The 21,863-nt window shown below is 43.8% G+C and overlaps 3 pseudogenes; all 3 read right to left on the minus strand.

Moving 5' to 3' along the window:
- Positions 1 to 13,525: 13,525 nt before the first annotated feature.
- LOC140216868 (U5 spliceosomal RNA) lies at positions 13,526 to 13,648 on the minus strand (annotated as a pseudogene).
- A 3,107-nt stretch (positions 13,649 to 16,755) lies between these two features.
- Positions 16,756 to 16,878, minus strand: LOC140216869 (U5 spliceosomal RNA; annotated as a pseudogene).
- Positions 16,879 to 19,982: 3,104 nt separating this feature from the next.
- LOC140216870 (U5 spliceosomal RNA) lies at positions 19,983 to 20,105 on the minus strand (annotated as a pseudogene).
- Positions 20,106 to 21,863: the final 1,758 nt, after the last annotated feature.

A 21,863-nucleotide genomic window follows, 5' to 3' on the forward strand; every position in this document is an offset into this window, starting at 1 on the left:
CGCGGTAAAGAACACGGTCAAACAGCTTTCTTTGCTATTCTTGATACCTTTAGCAAGGGTGGTCAAGTTCAAACTTCTGCAGAACTCGATGAAGTTCGACTTGACTCTAACTGCACTCTTACTAATGGGAACGAAATTCTTATTCACCGCTGCCTGCGCTTTTTCGTCAAACCGACCTTCTGGCAACACAACAAACCCTCCTTCCTTATCTGACTGCAACAGCATAAGCTCATTTTGCTTGAAATACTTTACGACACCTTCTAAGCTCTTTTTAGCATGAACGTCTGAAGCCCTGCTTGAACACCTTGAGATAGAGTAAAGTCCCTCCTTCAGACACTGGTCATGGTCCTCTTGGCTACACCTTGCAGAGACGTCTCGGTTAAGACCTACCAGGTCATGGGGCCGGACGGAGGGTGGAACGGCATACTTCGGACCTTTTTCCAGTAGCCTGGAAACGTCCCCGGGGAGTGAAACTTGGTCTAAAACGACCACCGGTTTTCCCTGTGCACGATTGGCGGTCGATGACCTCAGAAGGAAGCTCAGCATAGTCCTCCACCTTGTCTCCGTGATATGAGCCGCAAGTTTTCTAAACTCACGCAGCTTACTGCTTGCTAGCCAATCCGGATTACCGTAGTGGCACAACACGCGCAACCAGTCTTGCAGAAGTCGGACTTGGCGCCAGAGCTCAGACTTCAATAGTTTGCAAAGCCTCTTGAGGTGTCCCCAGGACGGCTTCACCAAACCAAACAGAGCACAAACATCTCGAGGGTATATCCCTTTCCGGACACAGAAGCCGTAAAACCTGGCCCGGCATGTGGCTTCGACGATGTGGGAAACAAGAACTTCGGTGACAGAGGATTGCAGAGGATACACAGAAAAGGAGTTGCCCAGTGTACGAGAAATGAATTCTAGAAGAGTTGACTGTTGGGCTAGTTGGTCGTCCATATTTGAAGTAGTAGCTTAGCGCAAAAAAGCACAGACACAAGGAAGAGAGACAAGGACAAGCGCTACTCACAACTGTTTAATGGAAGGAAGGATAGTACATATGTATATATATCCTCTTGTCACGCATGCGCCTACCAAGCAGAAGAGAAGCCAGTACATGCACATCAAAGGCGGTTGCGCAAGAAGTTAAATTCGGCATCCAGTAATGTGATCGAAGGCTCACTCACACATCTATTTCTATTCATCTTGATAAAGAAGGCCTCAAGTGCGAGCCTGGAAGACGCGTTGCCGCTCCTGCCAAGAATAGTTGTCGCAGAAAATCGAGCGTCGCAACCACACGCGGTGACATGAGCCACCAAATGTGCGCCCTTATCCTCTTTTTTCTTTAGTTTTTGCGCATGTTCCCTTAAACGGTCATTCACACAACGCTCAGTTTGTCCAATGTAAAGCTGCCCACAAGGGTGCAAGGGAATTGCATAAACAACCCCTCTGGAGCACTCAACAAAGGGCTTCTCATGCCTCGTGCGGCAGCCCCGCCTGCTCTTACAGCAAACTCGAGAACACAGCTTCGAAAGCTTGTTGGGTGCAGAGAAAACCAGAGGAATACCATGACGGTTAGCAACCTTTTTAAGGTTGTGTGACACCTTGTGTACATAAGGAATAACCTCTGGTCTTACCTTCGGTCGTTCGACCTCTGCGCTCGCCCTTCGTGCTCCAAGCTTAACTTTTTGCAGAAGAGACTCTACTATAGCATTGACGACCGTCAAAGGGAAACCAGCTGCCAAAATGCGTCCAACTTGGTTCGTAAAACTAGACCGCATTTGGTGTGCGCACGATTTCCGCAAAGCCGATTCCAAGCAAAGACTACCAACTGCTCGCTTCACCACTTTAGAGTGTGCGGAATCGTACGGCAGCAATTGCTTCATGGCTCGCGGTTGATAGGACCAGCAGACATGGCCAACTTCAAAAGACAGTTTTAAATCTAAGAACTGTAGGCCTGTGTCGTCAGGAAGTTCATGGGTAAATACAAGCCCTTGGCCTTGGTTGTTAAAAGCTTCTAAAATAAAAGCAAGGGATGTAAAGTCACCCTTATTGTTTAAAAGCACTAAAAAATCATCAACATACCTAAAGACTTTTAAAACCTGCCCCCCATTAAAAACCTGCTCTAAAGACCCATCAACAAAAGACAAAAAAATGTCGCACAAAATAGGAGCAACACAAGACCCAATACACACTCCCCGGCGTTGCAGATATGGCTGCTCGTTGTAAAGTATAAAAGTCACACTTAAATAAAACTCGAGCAATGTTAAAAAGCTGTCCTCTGAAAGGCCCGCCGAGTGCTGGAAGTCGACCACGTCGTTGTATTCCAAACATTTCCTTAAGGAAACGAGAAGCTTGTCCTGACGAATTGAGTAGAAAAGATCTTCTACGTCAACGGAAAAACCATACTTAATGCCGTCATTACACTTTACAAATTGCGCGACCTCCGAAGAACTTTTAACACGGAAAGGGTCATCCACTTGTAGCGTCTTAAGCTTATTCAAAAGAAAAAGGCTCACGCAATGCTGCCACGCCCCGCGCTCGCTAACGATAGTTCTGAAAGGAATATCGGGCTTGTGCGTTTTCGCGGTAAAGAACACGGTCAAACAGCTTTCTTTGCTATTCTTGATACCTTTAGCAAGGGTGGTCAAGTTCAAACTTCTGCAGAACTCGATGAAGTTCGACTTGACTCTAACTGCACTCTTACTAATGGGAACGAAATTCTTATTCACCGCTGCCTGCGCTTTTTCGTCAAACCGACCTTCTGGCAACACAACAAACCCTCCTTCCTTATCTGACTGCAACAGCATAAGCTCATTTTGCTTGAAATACTTTACGACACCTTCTAAGCTCTTTTTAGCATGAACGTCTGAAGCCCTGCTTGAACACCTTGAGATAGAGTAAAGTCCCTCCTTCAGACACTGGTCATGGTCCTCTTGGCTACACCTTGCAGAGACGTCTCGGTTAAGACCTACCAGGTCATGGGGCCGGACGGAGGGTGGAACGGCATACTTCGGACCTTTTTCCAGTAGCCTGGAAACGTCCCCGGGGAGTGAAACTTGGTCTAAAACGACCACCGGTTTTCCCTGTGCACGATTGGCGGTCGATGACCTCAGAAGGAAGCTCAGCATAGTCCTCCACCTTGTCTCCGTGATATGAGCCGCAAGTTTTCTAAACTCACGCAGCTTACTGCTTGCTAGCCAATCCGGATTACCGTAGTGGCACAACACGCGCAACCAGTCTTGCAGAAGTCGGACTTGGCGCCAGAGCTCAGACTTCAATAGTTTGCAAAGCCTCTTGAGGTGTCCCCAGGACGGCTTCACCAAACCAAACAGAGCACAAACATCTCGAGGGTATATCCCTTTCCGGACACAGAAGCCGTAAAACCTGGCCCGGCATGTGGCTTCGACGATGTGGGAAACAAGAACTTCGGTGACAGAGGATTGCAGAGGATACACAGAAAAGGAGTTGCCCAGTGTACGAGAAATGAATTCTAGAAGAGTTGACTGTTGGGCTAGTTGGTCGTCCATATTTGAAGTAGTAGCTTAGCGCAAAAAAGCACAGACACAAGGAAGACAGACAAGGACAAGCGCTACTCACAACTGTTTAATGGAAGGAAGGATAGTACATATGTATATATATCCTCTTGTCACGCATGCGCCTACCAAGCAGAAGAGAAGCCAGTACATGCACATCAAAGGCGGTTGCGCAAGAAGTTAAATTCGGCATCCAGTAATGTGATCGAAGGCTCACTCACACATCTATTTCTATTCATCTTGATAAAGAAGGCCTCAAGTGCGAGCCTGGAAGACGCGTTGCCGCTCCTGCCAAGAATAGTTGTCGCAGAAAATCGAGCGTCGCAACCACACGCGGTGACATGAGCCACCAAATGTGCGCCCTTATCCTCTTTTTTCTTTAGTTTTTGCGCATGTTCCCTTAAACGGTCATTCACACAACGCTCAGTTTGTCCAATGTAAAGCTGCCCACAAGGGTGCAAGGGAATTGCATAAACAACCCCTCTGGAGCACTCAACAAAGGGCTTCTCATGCCTCGTGCGGCAGCCCCGCCTGCTCTTACAGCAAACTCGAGAACACAGCTTCGAAAGCTTGTTGGGTGCAGAGAAAACCAGAGGAATACCATGACGGTTAGCAACCTTTTTAAGGTTGTGTGACACCTTGTGTACATAAGGAATAACCTCTGGTCTTACCTTCGGTCGTTCGACCTCTGCGCTCGCCCTTCGTGCTCCAAGCTTAACTTTTTGCAGAAGAGACTCTACTATAGCATTGACGACCGTCAAAGGGAAACCAGCTGCCAAAAGGCGTCCAACTTGGTTCGTAAAACTAGACCGCATTTGGTGTGCGCACGATTTCCGCAAAGCCGATTCCAAGCAAAGACTACCAACTGCTCGCTTCACCACTTTAGAGTGTGCGGAATCGTACGGCAGCAATTGCTTCATGGCTCGCGGTTGATAGGACCAGCAGACATGGCCAACTTCAAAAGACAGTTTTAAATCTAAGAACTGTAGGCCTGTGTCGTCAGGAAGTTCATGGGTAAATACAAGCCCTTGGCCTTGGTTGTTAAAAGCTTCTAAAATAAAAGCAAGGGATGTAAAGTCACCCTTATTGTTTAAAAGCACTAAAAAATCATCAACATACCTAAAGACTTTTAAAACCTGCCCCCCATTAAAAACCTGCTCTAAAGACCTATCAACAAAAGACAAAAAAATGTCGCACAAAATAGGAGCAACACAAGACCCAATACACACTCCCCGGCGTTGCAGATATGGCTGCTCGTTGTAAAGTATAAAAGTCACACTTAAATAAAACTCGAGCAATGTTAAAAAGCTGTCCTCTGAAAGGCCCGCCGAGTGCTGGAAGTCGACCACGTCGTTGTATTCAAAACATTCCCTTAAGGAAACGAGAAGCTTGTCCTGACGAATTGAGTAGAAAAGATCTTCTACGTCAACGGAAAAACCATACTTAATGCCGTCATTACACTTTACAAATTGCGCGACCTCCGAAGAACTTTTAACACGGAAAGGGTCATCCACTTGTAGCGTCTTAAGCTTATTCAAAAGAAAAAGGCTCACGCAATGCTGCCACGCCCCGCGCTCGCTAACGATAGTTCTGAAAGGAATATCGGGCTTGTGCGTTTTCGCGGTAAAGAACACGGTCAAACAGCTTTCTTTGCTATTCTTGATACCTTTAGCAAGGGTGGTCAAGTTCAAACTTCTGCAGAACTCGATGAAGTTCGACTTGACTCTAACTGCACTCTTACTAATGGGAACGAAATTCTTATTCACCGCTGCCTGCGCTTTTTCGTCAAACCGACCTTTTGGCAACACAACAAACCCTCCTTCCTTATCTGACTGCAACAGCATAAGCTCATTTTGCTTGAAATACTTTACGACACCTTCTAAGCTCTTTTTAGCATGAACGTCTGAAGCCCTGCTTGAACACCTTGAGATAGAGTAAAGTCCCTCCTTCAGACACTGGTCATGGTCCTCTTGGCTACACCTTGCAGAGACGTCTCGGTTAAGACCTACCAGGTCATGGGGCCGGACGGAGGGTGGAACGGCATACTTCGGACCTTTTTCCAGTAGCCTGGAAACGTCCCCGGGGAGTGAAACTTGGTCTAAAACGACCACCGGTTTTCCCTGTGCACGATTGGCGGTCGATGACCTCAGAAGGAAGCTCAGCATAGTCCTCCACCTTGTCTCCGTGATATGAGCCGCAAGTTTTCTAAACTCACGCAGCTTACTGCTTGCTAGCCAATCCGGATTACCGTAGTGGCACAACACGCGCAACCAGTCTTGCAGAAGTCGGACTTGGCGCCAGAGCTCAGACTTCAATAGTTTGCAAAGCCTCTTGAGGTGTCCCCAGGACGGCTTCACCAAACCAAACAGAGCACAAACATCTCGAGGGTATATCCCTTTCCGGACACAGAAGCCGTAAAACCTGGCCCGGCATGTGGCTTCGACGATGTGGGAAACAAGAACTTCGGTGACAGAGGATTGCAGAGGATACACAGAAAAGGAGTTGCCCAGTGTACGAGAAATGAATTCTAGAAGAGTTGACTGTTGGGCTAGTTGGTCGTCCATATTTGAAGTAGTAGCTTAGCGCAAAAAAGCACAGACACAAGGAAGACAGACAAGGACAAGCGCTACTCACAACTGTTTAATGGAAGGAAGGATAGTACATATGTATATATATCCTCTTGTCACGCATGCGCCTACCAAGCAGAAGAGAAGCCAGTACATGCACATCAAAGGCGGTTGCGCAAGAAGTTAAATTCGGCATCCAGTAATGTGATCGAAGGCTCACTCACACATCTATTTCTATTCATCTTGATAAAGAAGGCCTCAAGTGCGAGCCTGGAAGACGCGTTGCCGCTCCTGCCAAGAATAGTTGTCGCAGAAAATCGAGCGTCGCAAACACACGCGGTGACATGAGCCACCAAATGTGCGCCCTTATCCTCTTTTTTCTTTAGTTTTTGCGCATGTTCCCTTAAACGGTCATTCACACAACGCTCAGTTTGTCCAATGTAAAGCTGCCCACAAGGGTGCAAGGGAATTGCATAAACAACCCCTCTGGAGCACTCAACAAAGGGCTTCTCATGCCTCGTGCGGCAGCCCCGCCTGCTCTTACAGCAAACTCGAGAACACAGCTTCGAAAGCCTGTTGGGTGCAGAGAAAACCAGAGGAATACCATGACGGTTAGCAACCTTTTTAAGGTTGTGTGACACCTTGTGTACATAAGGAATAGCCTCTGGTCTTACCTTCGGTCGTTCGACCTCTGCGCTCGCCCTTCGTGCTCCAAGCTTAACTTTTTGCAGAAGAGACTCTACTATAGCATTGACGACCGTCAAAGGGAAACCAGCTGCCAAAAGGCGTCCAACTTGGTTCGTAAAACTAGACCGCATTTGGTGTGCGCACGATTTCCGCAAAGCCGATTCCAAGCAAAGACTACCAACTGCTCGCTTCACCACTTTAGAGTGTGCGGAATCGTACGGCAGCAATTGCTTCATGGCTCGCGGTTGATAGGACCAGCAGACATGGCCAACTTCAAAAGACAGTTTTAAATCTAAGAACTGTAGGCCTGTGTCGTCAGGAAGTTCATGGGTAAATACAAGCCCTTGGCCTTGGTTGTTAAAAGCTTCTAAAATAAAAGCAAGGGATGTAAAGTCACCCTTATTGTTTAAAAGCACTAAAAAATCATCAACATACCTAAAGACTTTTAAAACCTGCCCCCCATTAAAAACCTGCTCTAAAGACCTATCAACAAAAGACAAAAAAATGTCGCACAAAATAGGAGCAACACAAGACCCAATACACACTCCCCGGCGTTGCAGATATGGCTGCTCGTTGTAAAGTATAAAAGTCACACTTAAATAAAACTCGAGCAATGTTAAAAAGCTGTCCTCTGAAAGGCCCGCCGAGTGCTGGAAGTCGACCACGTCGTTGTATTCAAAACATTCCCTTAAGGAAACGAGAAGCTTGTCCTGACGAATTGAGTAGAAAAGATCTTCTACGTCAACGGAAAAACCATACTTAATGCCGTCATTACACTTTACAAATTGCGCGACCTCCGAAGAACTTTTAACACGGAAAGGGTCATCCACTTGTAGCGTCTTAAGCTTATTCAAAAGAAAAAGGCTCACGCAATGCTGCCACGCCCCGCGCTCGCTAACGATAGTTCTGAAAGGAATATCGGGCTTGTGCGTTTTCGCGGTAAAGAACACGGTCAAACAGCTTTCTTTGCTATTCTTGATACCTTTAGCAAGGGTGGTCAAGTTCAAACTTCTGCAGAACTCGATGAAGTTCGACTTGACTCTAACTGCACTCTTACTAATGGGAACGAAATTCTTATTCACCGCTGCCTGCGCTTTTTCGTCAAACCGACCTTTTGGCAACACAACAAACCCTCCTTCCTTATCTGACTGCAACAGCATAAGCTCATTTTGCTTGAAATACTTTACGACACCTTCTAAGCTCTTTTTAGCATGAACGTCTGAAGCCCTGCTTGAACACCTTGAGATAGAGTAAAGTCCCTCCTTCAGACACTGGTCATGGTCCTCTTGGCTACACCTTGCAGAGACGTCTCGGTTAAGACCTACCAGGTCATGGGGCCGGACGGAGGGTGGAACGGCATACTTCGGACCTTTTTCCAGTAGCCTGGAAACGTCCCCGGGGAGTGAAACTTGGTCTAAAACGACCACCGGTTTTCCCTGTGCACGATTGGCGGTCGATGACCTCAGAAGGAAGCTCAGCATAGTCCTCCACCTTGTCTCCGTGATATGAGCCGCAAGTTTTCTAAACTCACGCAGCTTACTGCTTGCTAGCCAATCCGGATTACCGTAGTGGCACAACACGCGCAACCAGTCTTGCAGAAGTCGGACTTGGCGCCAGAGCTCAGACTTCAATAGTTTGCAAAGCCTCTTGAGGTGTCCCCAGGACGGCTTCACCAAACCAAACAGAGCACAAACATCTCGAGGGTATATCCCTTTCCGGACACAGAAGCCGTAAAACCTGGCCCGGCATGTGGCTTCGACGATGTGGGAAACAAGAACTTCGGTGACAGAGGATTGCAGAGGATACACAGAAAAGGAGTTGCCCAGTGTACGAGAAATGAATTCTAGAAGAGTTGACTGTTGGGCTAGTTGGTCGTCCATATTTGAAGTAGTAGCTTAGCGCAAAAAAGCACAGACACAAGGAAGACAGACAAGGACAAGCGCTACTCACAACTGTTTAATGGAAGGAAGGATAGTACATATGTATATATATCCTCTTGTCACGCATGCGCCTACCAAGCAGAAGAGAAGCCAGTACATGCACATCAAAGGCGGTTGCGCAAGAAGTTAAATTCGGCATCCAGTAATGTGATCGAAGGCTCACTCACACATCTATTTCTATTCATCTTGATAAAGAAGGCCTCAAGTGCGAGCCTGGAAGACGCGTTGCCGCTCCTGCCAAGAATAGTTGTCGCAGAAAATCGAGCGTCGCAACCACACGCGGTGACATGAGCCACCAAATGTGCGCCCTTATCCTCTTTTTTCTTTAGTTTTTGCGCATGTTCCCTTAAACGGTCATTCACACAACGCTCAGTTTGTCCAATGTAAAGCTGCCCACAAGGGTGCAAGGGAATTGCATAAACAACCCCTCTGGAGCACTCAACAAAGGGCTTCTCATGCCTCGTGCGGCAGCCCCGCCTGCTCTTACAGCAAACTCGAGAACACAGCTTCGAAAGCTTGTTGGGTGCAGAGAAAACCAGAGGAATACCATGACGGTTAGCAACCTTTTTAAGGTTGTGTGACACCTTGTGTACATAAGGAATAACCTCTGGTCTTACCTTCGGTCGTTCGACCTCTGCGCTCGCCCTTCGTGCTCCAAGCTTAACTTTTTGCAGAAGAGACTCTACTATAGCATTGACGACCGTCAAAGGGAAACCAGCTGCCAAAAGGCGTCCAACTTGGTTCGTAAAACTAGACCGCATTTGGTGTGCGCACGATTTCCGCAAAGCCGATTCCAAGCAAAGACTACCAACTGCTCGCTTCACCACTTTAGAGTGTGCGGAATCGTACGGCAGCAATTGCTTCATGGCTCGCGGTTGATAGGACCAGCAGACATGGCCAACTTCAAAAGACAGTTTTAAATCTAAGAACTGTAGGCCTGTGTCGTCAGGAAGTTCATGGGTAAATACAAGCCCTTGGCCTTGGTTGTTAAAAGCTTCTAAAATAAAAGCAAGGGATGTAAAGTCACCCTTATTGTTTAAAAGCACTAAAAAATCATCAACATACCTAAAGACTTTTAAAACCTGCCCCCCATTAAAAACCTGCTCTAAAGACCTATCAACAAAAGACAAAAAAATGTCGCACAAAATAGGAGCAACACAAGACCCAATACACACTCCCCGGCGTTGCAGATATGGCTGCTCGTTGTAAAGTATAAAAGTCACACTTAAATAAAACTCGAGCAATGTTAAAAAGCTGTCCACTGAAAGGCCCGCCGAGTTCTGGAAGTCGACCACGTCGTTGTATTCAAAACATTCCCTTAAGGAAACGAGAAGCTTGTCCTGAGGAATTGAGTAGAACAGATCTTCTACGTCAACGGAAAAACCATACTTAATGCCGTCATTACACTTTACAAATTGCGCGACCTCCGAAGAACTTTTAACACGGAAAGGGTCATCCACTTGTAGCGTCTTAAGCTTATTCAAAAGAAAAAGGCTCACGCAATGCTGCCACGGCTTCTGTGTCCGGAAAGGGATATACCCTCGAGATGTTTGTGCTCTGTTTGGTTTGGTGAAGCCGTCCTGGGGACACCTCAAGAGGCTTTGCAAACTATTGAAGTCTGAGCTCTGGCGCCAAGTCCGACTTCTGCAAGACTGGTTGCGCGTGTTGTGCCACTACGGTAATCCGGATTGGCTAGCAAGCAGTAAGCTGCGTGAGTTTAGAAAACTTGCGGCTCATATCACGGAGACAAGGTGGAGGACTATGCTGAGCTTCCTTCTGAGGTCATCGACCGCCAATCGTGCACAGGGAAAACCGGTGGTCGTTTTAGACCAAGTTTCACTCCCCGGGGACGTTTCCAGGCTACTGGAAAAAGGTCCGAAGTATGCCGTTCCACCCTCCGTCCGGCCCCATGACCTGGTAGGTCTTAACCGAGACGTCTCTGCAAGGTGTAGCCAAGAGGACCATGACCAGTGTCTGAAGGAGGGACTTTACTCTATCTCAAGGTGTTCAAGCAGGGCTTCAGACGTTCATGCTAAAAAGAGCTTAGAAGGTGTCGTAAAGTATTTCAAGCAAAATGAGCTTATGCTGTTGCAGTCAGATAAGGAAGGAGGGTTTGTTGTGTTGCCAAAAGGTCGGTTTGACGAAAAAGCGCAGGCAGCGGTGAATAAGAATTTCGTTCCCATTAGTAAGAGTGCAGTTAGAGTCAAGTCGAACTTCATCGAGTTCTGCAGAAGTTTGAACTTGACCACCCTTGCTAAAGGTATCAAGAATAGCAAAGAAAGCTGTTTGACCGTGTTCTTTACCGCGAAAACGCACAAGCCCGATATTCCTTTCAGAACTATCGTTAGCGAGCGCGGGGCGTGGCAGCATTGCGTGAGCCTTTTTCTTTTGAATAAGCTTAAGACGCTACAAGTGGATGACCCTTTCCGTGTTAAAAGTTCTTCGGAGGTCGCGCAATTTGTAAAGTGTAATGACGGCATTAAGTATGGTTTTTCCGTTGACGTAGAAGATCTTTTCTACTCAATTCCTCAGGACAAGCTTCTCGTTTCCTTAAGGGAATGTTTTGAATACAACGACGTGTTCGACTTCCAGAACTCGGCGGGCCTTTCAGTGGACAGCTTTTTAACATTGCTCGAGTTTTATTTAAGTGTGACTTTTATACTTTACAACGAGCAGCCATATCTGCAACGCCGGGGAGTGTGTATTGGGTCTTGTGTTGCTCCTATTTTGCGCGACATTTTTTTGTCTTTTGGTGATAGGTCTTTAGAGCAGGTTTTTAATGGGGGGCAGGTTTTAAAAGTCTTTAGGTATGTTGATGATTTTTTAGTGCTTTTAAACAATAAGGGTGACTTTACATCCCTTGCTTTTATTTTAGAAGCTTTTAACAACCAAGGCCAAGGGCTTGTATTTACCCATGAACTTCCTGACGACACAGGCCTACAGTTCTTAGATTTAAAACTGTCTTTTGAAGTTGGCCATGTCTGCTGGTCCTATCAACCGCGAGCTATGAAGCAATTGCTGCCGTACGATTCCGCACACTCTAAAGTGGTGAAGCGAGCAGTTGGTAGTCTTTGCTTGGAATCGGCTTTGCGGAAATCGTGCGCACACCAAATGCGGTCTAGTTTTACGAACCAAGTTGGACGCCTTTTGGCAGCTGGTTTCCCTTTGACGGTCGTCAATGCTATAGTATGAGTCTCTTCTGCAAAAAGTTAAGCTTGGAGCACGAAGGGCGAGCGCAGAGGTCGAACGACCGAAGGTAAGACCAGAGGTTATTCCTTATGTACACAAGGTGTCACACAACCTTAAAAAGGTTGCTAACCGTCATGGTATTCCTCTGGTTTTCTCTGCACCCAACAAGCTTTCGAAGCTGTGTTCTCGAGTTTGCTGTGAGAGCAGGCGGGGCTGCCGCACGAGGCATGAGAAGCCCTTTGTTGAGTGCTCCAGAGGGGTTGTTTATGCAATTCCCTTGCACCCTTGTGGGCAGCGTTACATTGGACAAACTGAGCGTTGTGTGAATGACCGTTTAAGGGAACATGCGCAAAAACTAAAGAAAAAAGAGGATAAGGGCGCACATTTGGTGGCTCATGTCACCGCGTGTGGTTGCGACGCTCGATTTTCTGCGACAACCATTCTTGGCAGGAGCGGCAACGCGTCTTCCAGGCTCGCACTTGAGGCCTTCTTTATCAAGATGAATTTCTAGAAATAGATGTGTGAGTGAGCCTTCGATCACATTACTGGATGCCGAATTTAACTTCTTGCGCAACCGCCTTTGATGTGCATGTACTGGCTTCTCTTCTGCTTGGTAGGCGCATGCGTGACAAGAGGATATATATACATATGTACTATCCTTCCTTCCATTAAACAGTTGTGAGTAGCGCTTGTCCTTGTCTGTCTTCCTTGTGTCTGTGCTTTTTTGCGCTAAGCTACTACTTCAAATATGGACGACCAACTAGCCCAACAGTCAACTCTTCGTCAACAGTTTCAGGGAAAGTAGAGATGTTGGATCCTAAGCCGATTGCGTAATTTACCGTGTCCCATCATTTTTTCTTGTATTTACATCCGCCTGCTTCAAGAGTGATGAATAACATTGTTTTTCTTTCCCTTTCCCTAATTGGAAACATAGATAGATTTAGATAGCGTTTAAATTGAGTTATGTAATGTTCCTTTGATCTCAACTGTTACCATTTGTGGCACCATTGATCCTTATCTTTTTACAACATTAATATTCCAGTATTCATCCAAGGACAATTAATTTGGCTAGCTGTATTTTTTAAGGGTCGGCATAGAGCGCCGTTCAACGGCATTTTTAATTATATCTAGAAATTTCATGTACTCGGTGTCAACGTGTTTATCACATGCCGTAATGAAATATGTTCGTTCTAATATTCCACGCAGCCGGACGTAGTCTATCGTACTCAGCATTTTACTCTGTACCGAATGCAGTGTTTTTCAATAGCAAAAATAATGGATGAATGGTCTGCAATCAACTCACCTCAAGGACCAGCCTGCGCACCTTATGTAATATGACACATGATGTGATCTACTGTGTAGTTGAGGTATTGGGGCGCGAGTTGCTTCTGTTTAAAAGTTTTCTCCGAAATTATTCATGCAGTTTTGAAAGCTTACACTTCTACACCACGCTGCAACGGATCTGTGCGCCGACAACGGCGCGCGCAGGGGCGCCTTACATTTTACTAACAGTAACGCTACTACGCTCAGTCGGCCATAGCGGTAACGCCAAATACCCTTGTTCATCGATATCTGCGTCACTGAACAACGTAAGTCTTCCTTTTGATCTCAATAGTAGGCCCTGCCCAAACGGACAAGGCCTCTCAAAAATTGGCCTATAGGCTCATTGGAGTGTCCCTCCCCACGGTAATCTTTAGTAAAAGGCGAAAGATTAATACGTGGATTTGAGGAGAGACCTGAGCGATGAAATTACCTATGCTTACCTTGGCTGGTCTCCAAAATGGGGTCGCTTACTTGGCCAAGCGAACGTTCAAGCTTTTCTCAAATTTGCATGCTTAAAACTCAACTCTCCTTATTCTTTAGCAAGTATATAGCTGACTGGGCTTTTCTACGTGTACTTCTTAATAGAGAAATATTACATATTGCCATATTCACGTTTAAAATCTAATAACATATTAAAAATAGCCCGGATTGCTTGCACTGCACGCCTGCCATTTTTCATGCGCAGCAGTTGCCATCTGGTGTTGAACATCGAAGTTTTAAACGCGTGTGGAGGACTTCTTTTTTAACCGAATACTTTTATTATTAGTTCTAAAAGACAATACACACGCAGTTGGTCCCACCCATAGCCTCCAAGGCTAGTGATGGGTCCGCAAACTAAACAAATACAATAATATTAGCAGACTTTTTGATGAATGGGCTCAATCACAACACACTTCAGTAAAACGCAAGAAAATTGGCAAGCTTAAGTATATAACTTTGTGGTATATTCGACCGAAGCAGAAAGTCCAAGGAATGTCCAACGCACCGACAGGGCATCAAAAATAAAAACGAGCTGTTTCTTGTTTTGTAAATTCATTTACACGCTTCTCCATTCCAACATATTTCCATAGAAATCAGGAAAAGATGTTTTAACGATGCGAATCATTCATTTCTTTCCATTACTTCGTTTGGAACTTCATTACACACGTAGGCTCCTTTATATTGTCCAGGTCTATGGATGTAGGTATTATGAGAAGGCGGGAAAGTAAATAGACTGTTTGTAGCGGCTCTTGTTTGTTTCATTGATAATCTGAATATAGTAAGGGACAGCTCGTTATTGGACCTTATTTATTGTATTTCCTACTTCAGCTATCTTGAATTTATATGAAATATGTACGGGTGACATGCATGGCTGCTCAAAAAGTAGCATACTGGCGTGAGTACTTCTTGAATAATTTATTATACGAAAAACACGTTACTGAAGGCGACAAACATGGTCTAAATATGTTTTGTATGTCCTGCCAGTCGTTTGCAGGCAATGGCATAAATCGCCGAGCACAAGTGAGAAATACAGAACGCGTGAAATCAAAAGTCCAAAGCACTCTCTAGCCCTTAGTAATACATGGCAGCCATGACTTAATTTGGAGCAGACATTAATAATTTGCTGTTTCCAGTGCATATCAGACTGAAACACAGCACCAAGATATTGCTTGCATTGCGACACGCTGAGCTCATTCTTGTTGTTAATAGTTGATGCAACGTGGTCATATATTTATGTTATTCGCGAGTGAAACACGGTGTACTTTATTTTCTGGTTATAGTCAGCTTATTACTTATGTACCATTGTGATACTTCGCTAAGTTCTTAATTTTACATTTCAGTTCCTCCAAGTTATCGCCTGTGGAAAGTAATCCAGTGTCATCGGCATGCATAATAGATTCAGAATCCTTCAGACCTGACGGAAGATCGTTATTATGAAAAAAAAAAAAAAAAAAAACAGAGGCTCAGCACGGAACCTTGCAGAACACAGAAAATAGTGCTCTGCGGTAGAGAGGTTAGATTGTTTACAGCAACATATTGTTTCCTATTTGAAAAATAACTTTTAATTAGATTAGAAATATTTCTTTTCAGACCCTAAGCTTCCGATTTCTGTTGCTGTATTGTCTGATCTACCGTATCGAAAGCTTTGGATACATCTAAGTAAACTACTATGGCAAGTTTGTTACCATTCAGTGCAGTATTTATGATTTGTGTACGAACAATAACTGCGGAAAACGTAGATGTTTAGGGCCTGAAGCCATGCTGATTAGCACAGATGATGTCATATTAGCCTTTAAAAATTTTGTATACGCTTTCAAAGTACCTTTACAAAAACTGTATTGATTGCATTTAGCAGCGATATCGGCCCGCACTTTTCTATGTCGGATCGTTCACCGCTTTTAAAGATAGGTATGACCTCCTTCACCTGCAGTCCGACAGGATACACTCCATTTCCCAACGTATGGTTTAAGATATGCAGTAGATGGATTCCCAGTATATCGAAGTTGTTTTTTATCAGCCTAACAGGTAATGCTTCTGCCGCCTTAGCGACTGAAAGGTTGCTTACTGTTGTAACTAATTCTTGAATTTGTATGTGAGGCAATGCAAAAGTGTTGTTGTCACGCTCTTACATTTTCCCTTAAGGAACGTCAGCATGTACCTTAGGCCCTACGGAGGCAAAATAGGCACAATATGATTCAGCTGTACCTTCGTCAACAGTTTCAGGGAAAGTAGAGATGTTGGATCCTAAGCCGATTGCGTAATTTACCGTGTCCCATCATTTTTTCTTGTATTTACATCCGCCTGCTTCAAGAGTGATGAATAACATTGTTTTTCTTTCCCTTTCCCTAATTGGAAACATAGATAGATTTAGATAGCGTTTAAATTGAGTTATGTAATGTTCCTTTGATCTCAACTGTTACCATTTGTGGTACCATTGATCCTTATCTTTTTACAACATTAATATTCCAGTATTCATCCAAGGACAATTAATTTGGCTAGCTGTATTTTTTAAGGGTCGGCATAGAGCGCCGTTCAACGGCATTTTTAATTATATCTAGAAATTTCATGTACTCGGTGTCAACGTGTTTATCACATGCCGTAATGTAATATGTTCGTTCTAATATTCCACGCAGCCGGACATAGTCTATCGTACTCAGCATTTTACTCTGTACCGAATGCAGTGTTTTTCAATAGCAAAAATAATGGATGAATGGTCTGCAATCAACTCACCTCAAGGACCAGCCTGCGCACCTTATGTAACATGACACATGATGTGATCTACTGTGTAGTTGAGGTATTGGGGCGCGAGTTGCTTCTGTTTAAAAGTTTTCTCCGAAATTATTCATGCAGTTTTGAAAGCTTACACTTCTACACCACGCTGCAACGGATCTGTGCGCCGACAACGGCGCGCGCAGGGGCGCCTTACATTTTACTAACAGTAACGCTACTACGCTCAGTCGGCCATAGCGGTAACGCCAAATACCCTTGTTCATCGATATCTGCGTCACTGAACAACGTAAGTCTTCCTTTTGATCTCAATAGTAGGCCCTGCCCAAACGGACAAGGCCTCTCAAAAATTGGCCTATAGGCTCATTGGAGTGTCCCTCCCCACGGTAATCTTTAGTAAAAGGCGAAAGATTAATACGTGGATTTGAGGAGAGACCTGAGCGATGAAATTACCTATGCTTACCTTGGCTGGTCTCCAAAATGGGGTCGCTTACTTGGCCAAGCGAACGTTCAAGCTTTTCTCAAATTTGCATGCTTAAAACTCAACTCTCCTTATTCTTTAGCAAGTATATAGCTGACTGGGCTTTTCTACGTGTACTTCTTAATAGAGAAATATTACATATTGCCATATTCACGTTTAAAATCTAATAACATATTAAAAATAGCCCGGATTGCTTGCACTGCACGCCTGCCATTTTTCATGCGCAGCAGTCGCCATCTGGTGTTGAACATCGAAGTTTTAAACGCGTGTGGAGGACTTCTTTTTTAACCGAATACTTTTATTATTAGTTCTAAAAGACAATACACACGCAGTTGGTCCCACCCATAGCCTCCAAGGCTAGTGATGGGTCCGCAAACTAAACAAATACAATAATATTAGCAGACTTTTTGATGAATGGGCTCAATCACAACACACTTCAGTAAAACGCAAGAAAATTGGCAAGCTTAAGTATATAACTTTGTGGTATATTCGACCGAAGCAGAAAGTCCAAGGAATGTCCAACGCACCGACAGGGCATCAAAAATAAAAACGAGCTGTTTCTTGTTTTGTAAATTCATTTACACGCTTCTCCATTCCAACATATTTCCATAGAAATCAGGAAAAGATGTTTTAACGATGCGAATCATTCATTTCTTTCCATTACTTCGTTTGGAACTTCATTACACACGTAGGCTCCTTTATATTGTCCAGGTCTATGGATGTAGGTATTATGAGAAGGCGGGAAAGTAAATAGACTGTTTGTAGCGGCTCTTGTTTGTTTCATTGATAATCTGAATATAGTAAGGGACAGCTCGTTATTGGACCTTATTTATTGTATTTCCTACTTCAGCTATCTTGAATTTATATGAAATATGTACGGGTGACATGCATGGCTGCTCAAAAAGTAGCATACTGGCGTGAGTACTTCTTGAATAATTTATTATACGAAAAACACGTTACTGAAGGCGACAAACATGGTCTAAATATGTTTTGTATGTCCTGCCAGTCGTTTGCAGGCAATGGCATAAATCGCCGAGCACAAGTGAGAAATACAGAACGCGTGAAATCAAAAGTCCAAAGCACTCTCTAGCCCTTAGTAATACATGGCAGCCATGACTTAATTTGGAGCAGACATTAATAATTTGCTGTTTCCAGTGCATATCAGACTGAAACACAGCACCAAGATATTGCTTGCATTGCGACACGCTGAGCTCATTCTTGTTGTTAATAGTTGATGCAACGTGGTCATATATTTATGTTATTCGCGAGTGAAACACGGTGTACTTTATTTTCTGGTTATAGTCAGCTTATTACTTATGTACCATTGTGATACTTCGCTAAGTTCTTAATTTTACATTTCAGTTCCTCCAAGTTATCGCCTGTGGAAAGTAATCCAGTGTCATCGGCATGCATAATAGATTCAGAATCCTTCAGACCTGACGGAAGATCGTTATTATGAAAAAAAAAAAAAAAAACAGAGGCTCAGCACGGAACCTTGCAGAACACAGAAAATAGTGCTCTGCGGTAGAGAGGTTAGATTGTTTACAGCAACATATTGTTTCCTATTTGAAAAATAACTTTTAATTAGATTAGAAATATTTCTTTTCAGACCCTAAGCTTCCGATTTCTGTTGCTGTATTGTCTGATCTACCGTATCGAAAGCTTTGGATACATCTAAGTAAACTACTATGGCAAGTTTGTTACCATTCAGTGCAGTATTTATGATTTGTGTACGAACAATAACTGCGGAAAACGTAGATGTTTAGGGCCTGAAGCCATGCTGATTAGCACAGATGATGTCATATTAGCCTTTAAAAATTTTGTATACGCTTTCAAAGTACCTTTACAAAAACTGTATTGATTGCATTTAGCAGCGATATCGGCCCGCACTTTTCTATGTCGGATCGTTCACCGCTTTTAAAGATAGGTATGACCTCCTTCACCTGCAGTCCGACAGGATACACTCCATTTCCCAACGTATGGTTTAAGATATGCAGTAGATGGATTCCCAGTATATCGAAGTTGTTTTTTATCAGCCTAACAGGTAATGCTTCTGCCGCCTTAGCGACTGAAAGGTTGCTTACTGTTGTAACTAATTCTTGAATTTGTATGTGAGGCAATGCAAAAGTGTTGTTGTCACGCTCTTACATTTTCCCTTAAGGAACGTCAGCATGTACCTTAGGCCCTACGGAGGCAAAATAGGCACAATATGATTCAGCTGTACCTTCGTCAACAGTTTCAGGGAAAGTAGAGATGTTGGATCCTAAGCCGATTGCGTAATTTACCGTGTCCCATCATTTTTTCTTGTATTTACATCCGCCTGCTTCAAGAGTGATGAATAACATTGTTTTTCTTTCCCTTTCCCTAATTGGAAACATAGATAGATTTAGATAGCGTTTAAATTGAGTTATGTAATGTTCCTTTGATCTCAACTGTTACCATTTGTGGTACCATTGATCCTTATCTTTTTACAACATTAATATTCCAGTATTCATCCAAGGACAATTAATTTGGCTAGCTGTATTTTTTAAGGGTCGGCATAGAGCGCCGTTCAACGGCATTTTTAATTATATCTAGAAATTTCATGTACTCGGTGTCAACGTGTTTATCACATGCCGTAATGTAATATGTTCGTTCTAATATTCCACGCAGCCGGACATAGTCTATCGTACTCAGCATTTTACTCTGTACCGAATGCAGTGTTTTTCAATAGCAAAAATAATGGATGAATGGTCTGCAATCAACTCACCTCAAGGACCAGCCTGCGCACCTTATGTAACATGACACATGATGTGATCTACTGTGTAGTTGAGGTATTGGGGCGCGAGTTGCTTCTGTTTAAAAGTTTTCTCCGAAATTATTCATGCAGTTTTGAAAGCTTACACTTCTACACCACGCTGCAACGGATCTGTGCGCCGACAACGGCGCGCGCAGGGGCGCCTTACATTTTACTAACAGTAACGCTACTACGCTCAGTCGGCCATAGCGGTAACGCCAAATACCCTTGTTCATCGATATCTGCGTCACTGAACAACGTAAGTCTTCCTTTTGATCTCAATAGTAGGCCCTGCCCAAACGGACAAGGCCTCTCAAAAATTGGCCTATAGGCTCATTGGAGTGTCCCTCCCCACGGTAATCTTTAGTAAAAGGCGAAAGATTAATACGTGGATTTGAGGAGAGACCTGAGCGATGAAATTACCTATGCTTACCTTGGCTGGTCTCCAAAATGGGGTCGCTTACTTGGCCAAGCGAACGTTCAAGCTTTTCTCAAATTTGCATGCTTAAAACTCAACTCTCCTTATTCTTTAGCAAGTATATAGCTGACTGGGCTTTTCTACGTGTACTTCTTAATAGAGAAATATTACATATTGCCATATTCACGTTTAAAATCTAATAACATATTAAAAATAGCCCGGATTGCTTGCACTGCACGCCTGCCATTTTTCATGCGCAGCAGTCGCCATCTGGTGTTGAACATCGAAGTTTTAAACGCGTGTGGAGGACTTCTTTTTTAACCGAATACTTTTATTATTAGTTCTAAAAGACAATACACACGCAGTTGGTCCCACCCATAGCCTCCAAGGCTAGTGATGGGTCCGCAAACTAAACAAATACAATAATATTAGCAGACTTTTTGATGAATGGGCTCAATCACAACACACTTCAGTAAAACGCAAGAAAATTGGCAAGCTTAAGTATATAACTTTGTGGTATATTCGACCGAAGCAGAAAGTCCAAGGAATGTCCAACGCACCGACAGGGCATCGAAAATAAAAACGAGCTGTTTCTTGTTTTGTAAATTCATTTACACGCTTCTCCATTCCAACATATTTCCATAGAAATCAGGAAAAGATGTTTTAACGATGCGAATCATTCATTTCTTTCCATTACTTCGTTTGGAACTTCATTACACACGTAGGCTCCTTTATATTGTCCAGGTCTATGGATGTAGGTATTATGAGAAGGCGGGAAAGTAAATAGACTGTTTGTAGCGGCTCTTGTTTGTTTCATTGATAATCTGAATATAGTAAGGGACAGCTCGTTATTGGACCTTATTTATTGTATTTCCTACTTCAGCTATCTTGAATTTATATGAAATATGTACGGGTGACATGCATGGCTGCTCAAAAAGTAGCATACTGGCGTGAGTACTTCTTGAATAATTTATTATACGAAAAACACGTTACTGAAGGCGACAAACATGGTCTAAATATGTTTTGTATGTCCTGCCAGTCATTTGCAGGCAATGGCATAAATCGCCGAGCACAAGTGAGAAATACAGAACGCGTGAAATCAAAAGTCCAAAGCACTCTCTAGCCCTTAGTAATACATGGCAGCCATGACTTAATTTGGAGCAGACATTAATAATTTGCTGTTTCCAGTGCATATCAGACTGAAACACAGCACCAAGATATTGCTTGCATTGCGACACGCTGAGCTCATTCTTGTTGTTAATAGTTGATGCAACGTGGTCATATATTTATGTTATTCGCGAGTGAAACACGGTGTACTTTATTTTCTGGTTATAGTCAGCTTATTACTTATGTACCATTGTGATACTTCGCTAAGTTCTTAATTTTACATTTCAGTTCCTCCAAGTTATCGCCTGTGGAAAGTAATCCAGTGTCATCGGCATGCATAATAGATTCAGAATCCTTCAGACCTGACGGAAGATCGTTATTATGAAAAAAAAAAAAAAAACAGAGGCTCAGCACGGAACCTTGCAGAACACAGAAAATAGTGCTCTGCGGTAGAGAGGTTAGATTGTTTACAGCAACATATTGTTTCCTATTTGAAAAATAACTTTTAATTAGATTAGAAATATTTCTTTTCAGACCCTAAGCTTCCGATTTCTGTTGCTGTATTGTCTGATCTACCGTATCGAAAGCTTTGGATACATCTAAGTAAACTACTATGGCAAGTTTGTTACCATTCAGTGCAGTATTTA

Source organism: Dermacentor andersoni, chromosome 3 (genome assembly GCF_023375885.2).
Source record: "Dermacentor andersoni chromosome 3, qqDerAnde1_hic_scaffold, whole genome shotgun sequence".
NCBI classification, from domain to species: Eukaryota; Metazoa; Arthropoda; class Arachnida; order Ixodida; family Ixodidae; genus Dermacentor; species Dermacentor andersoni.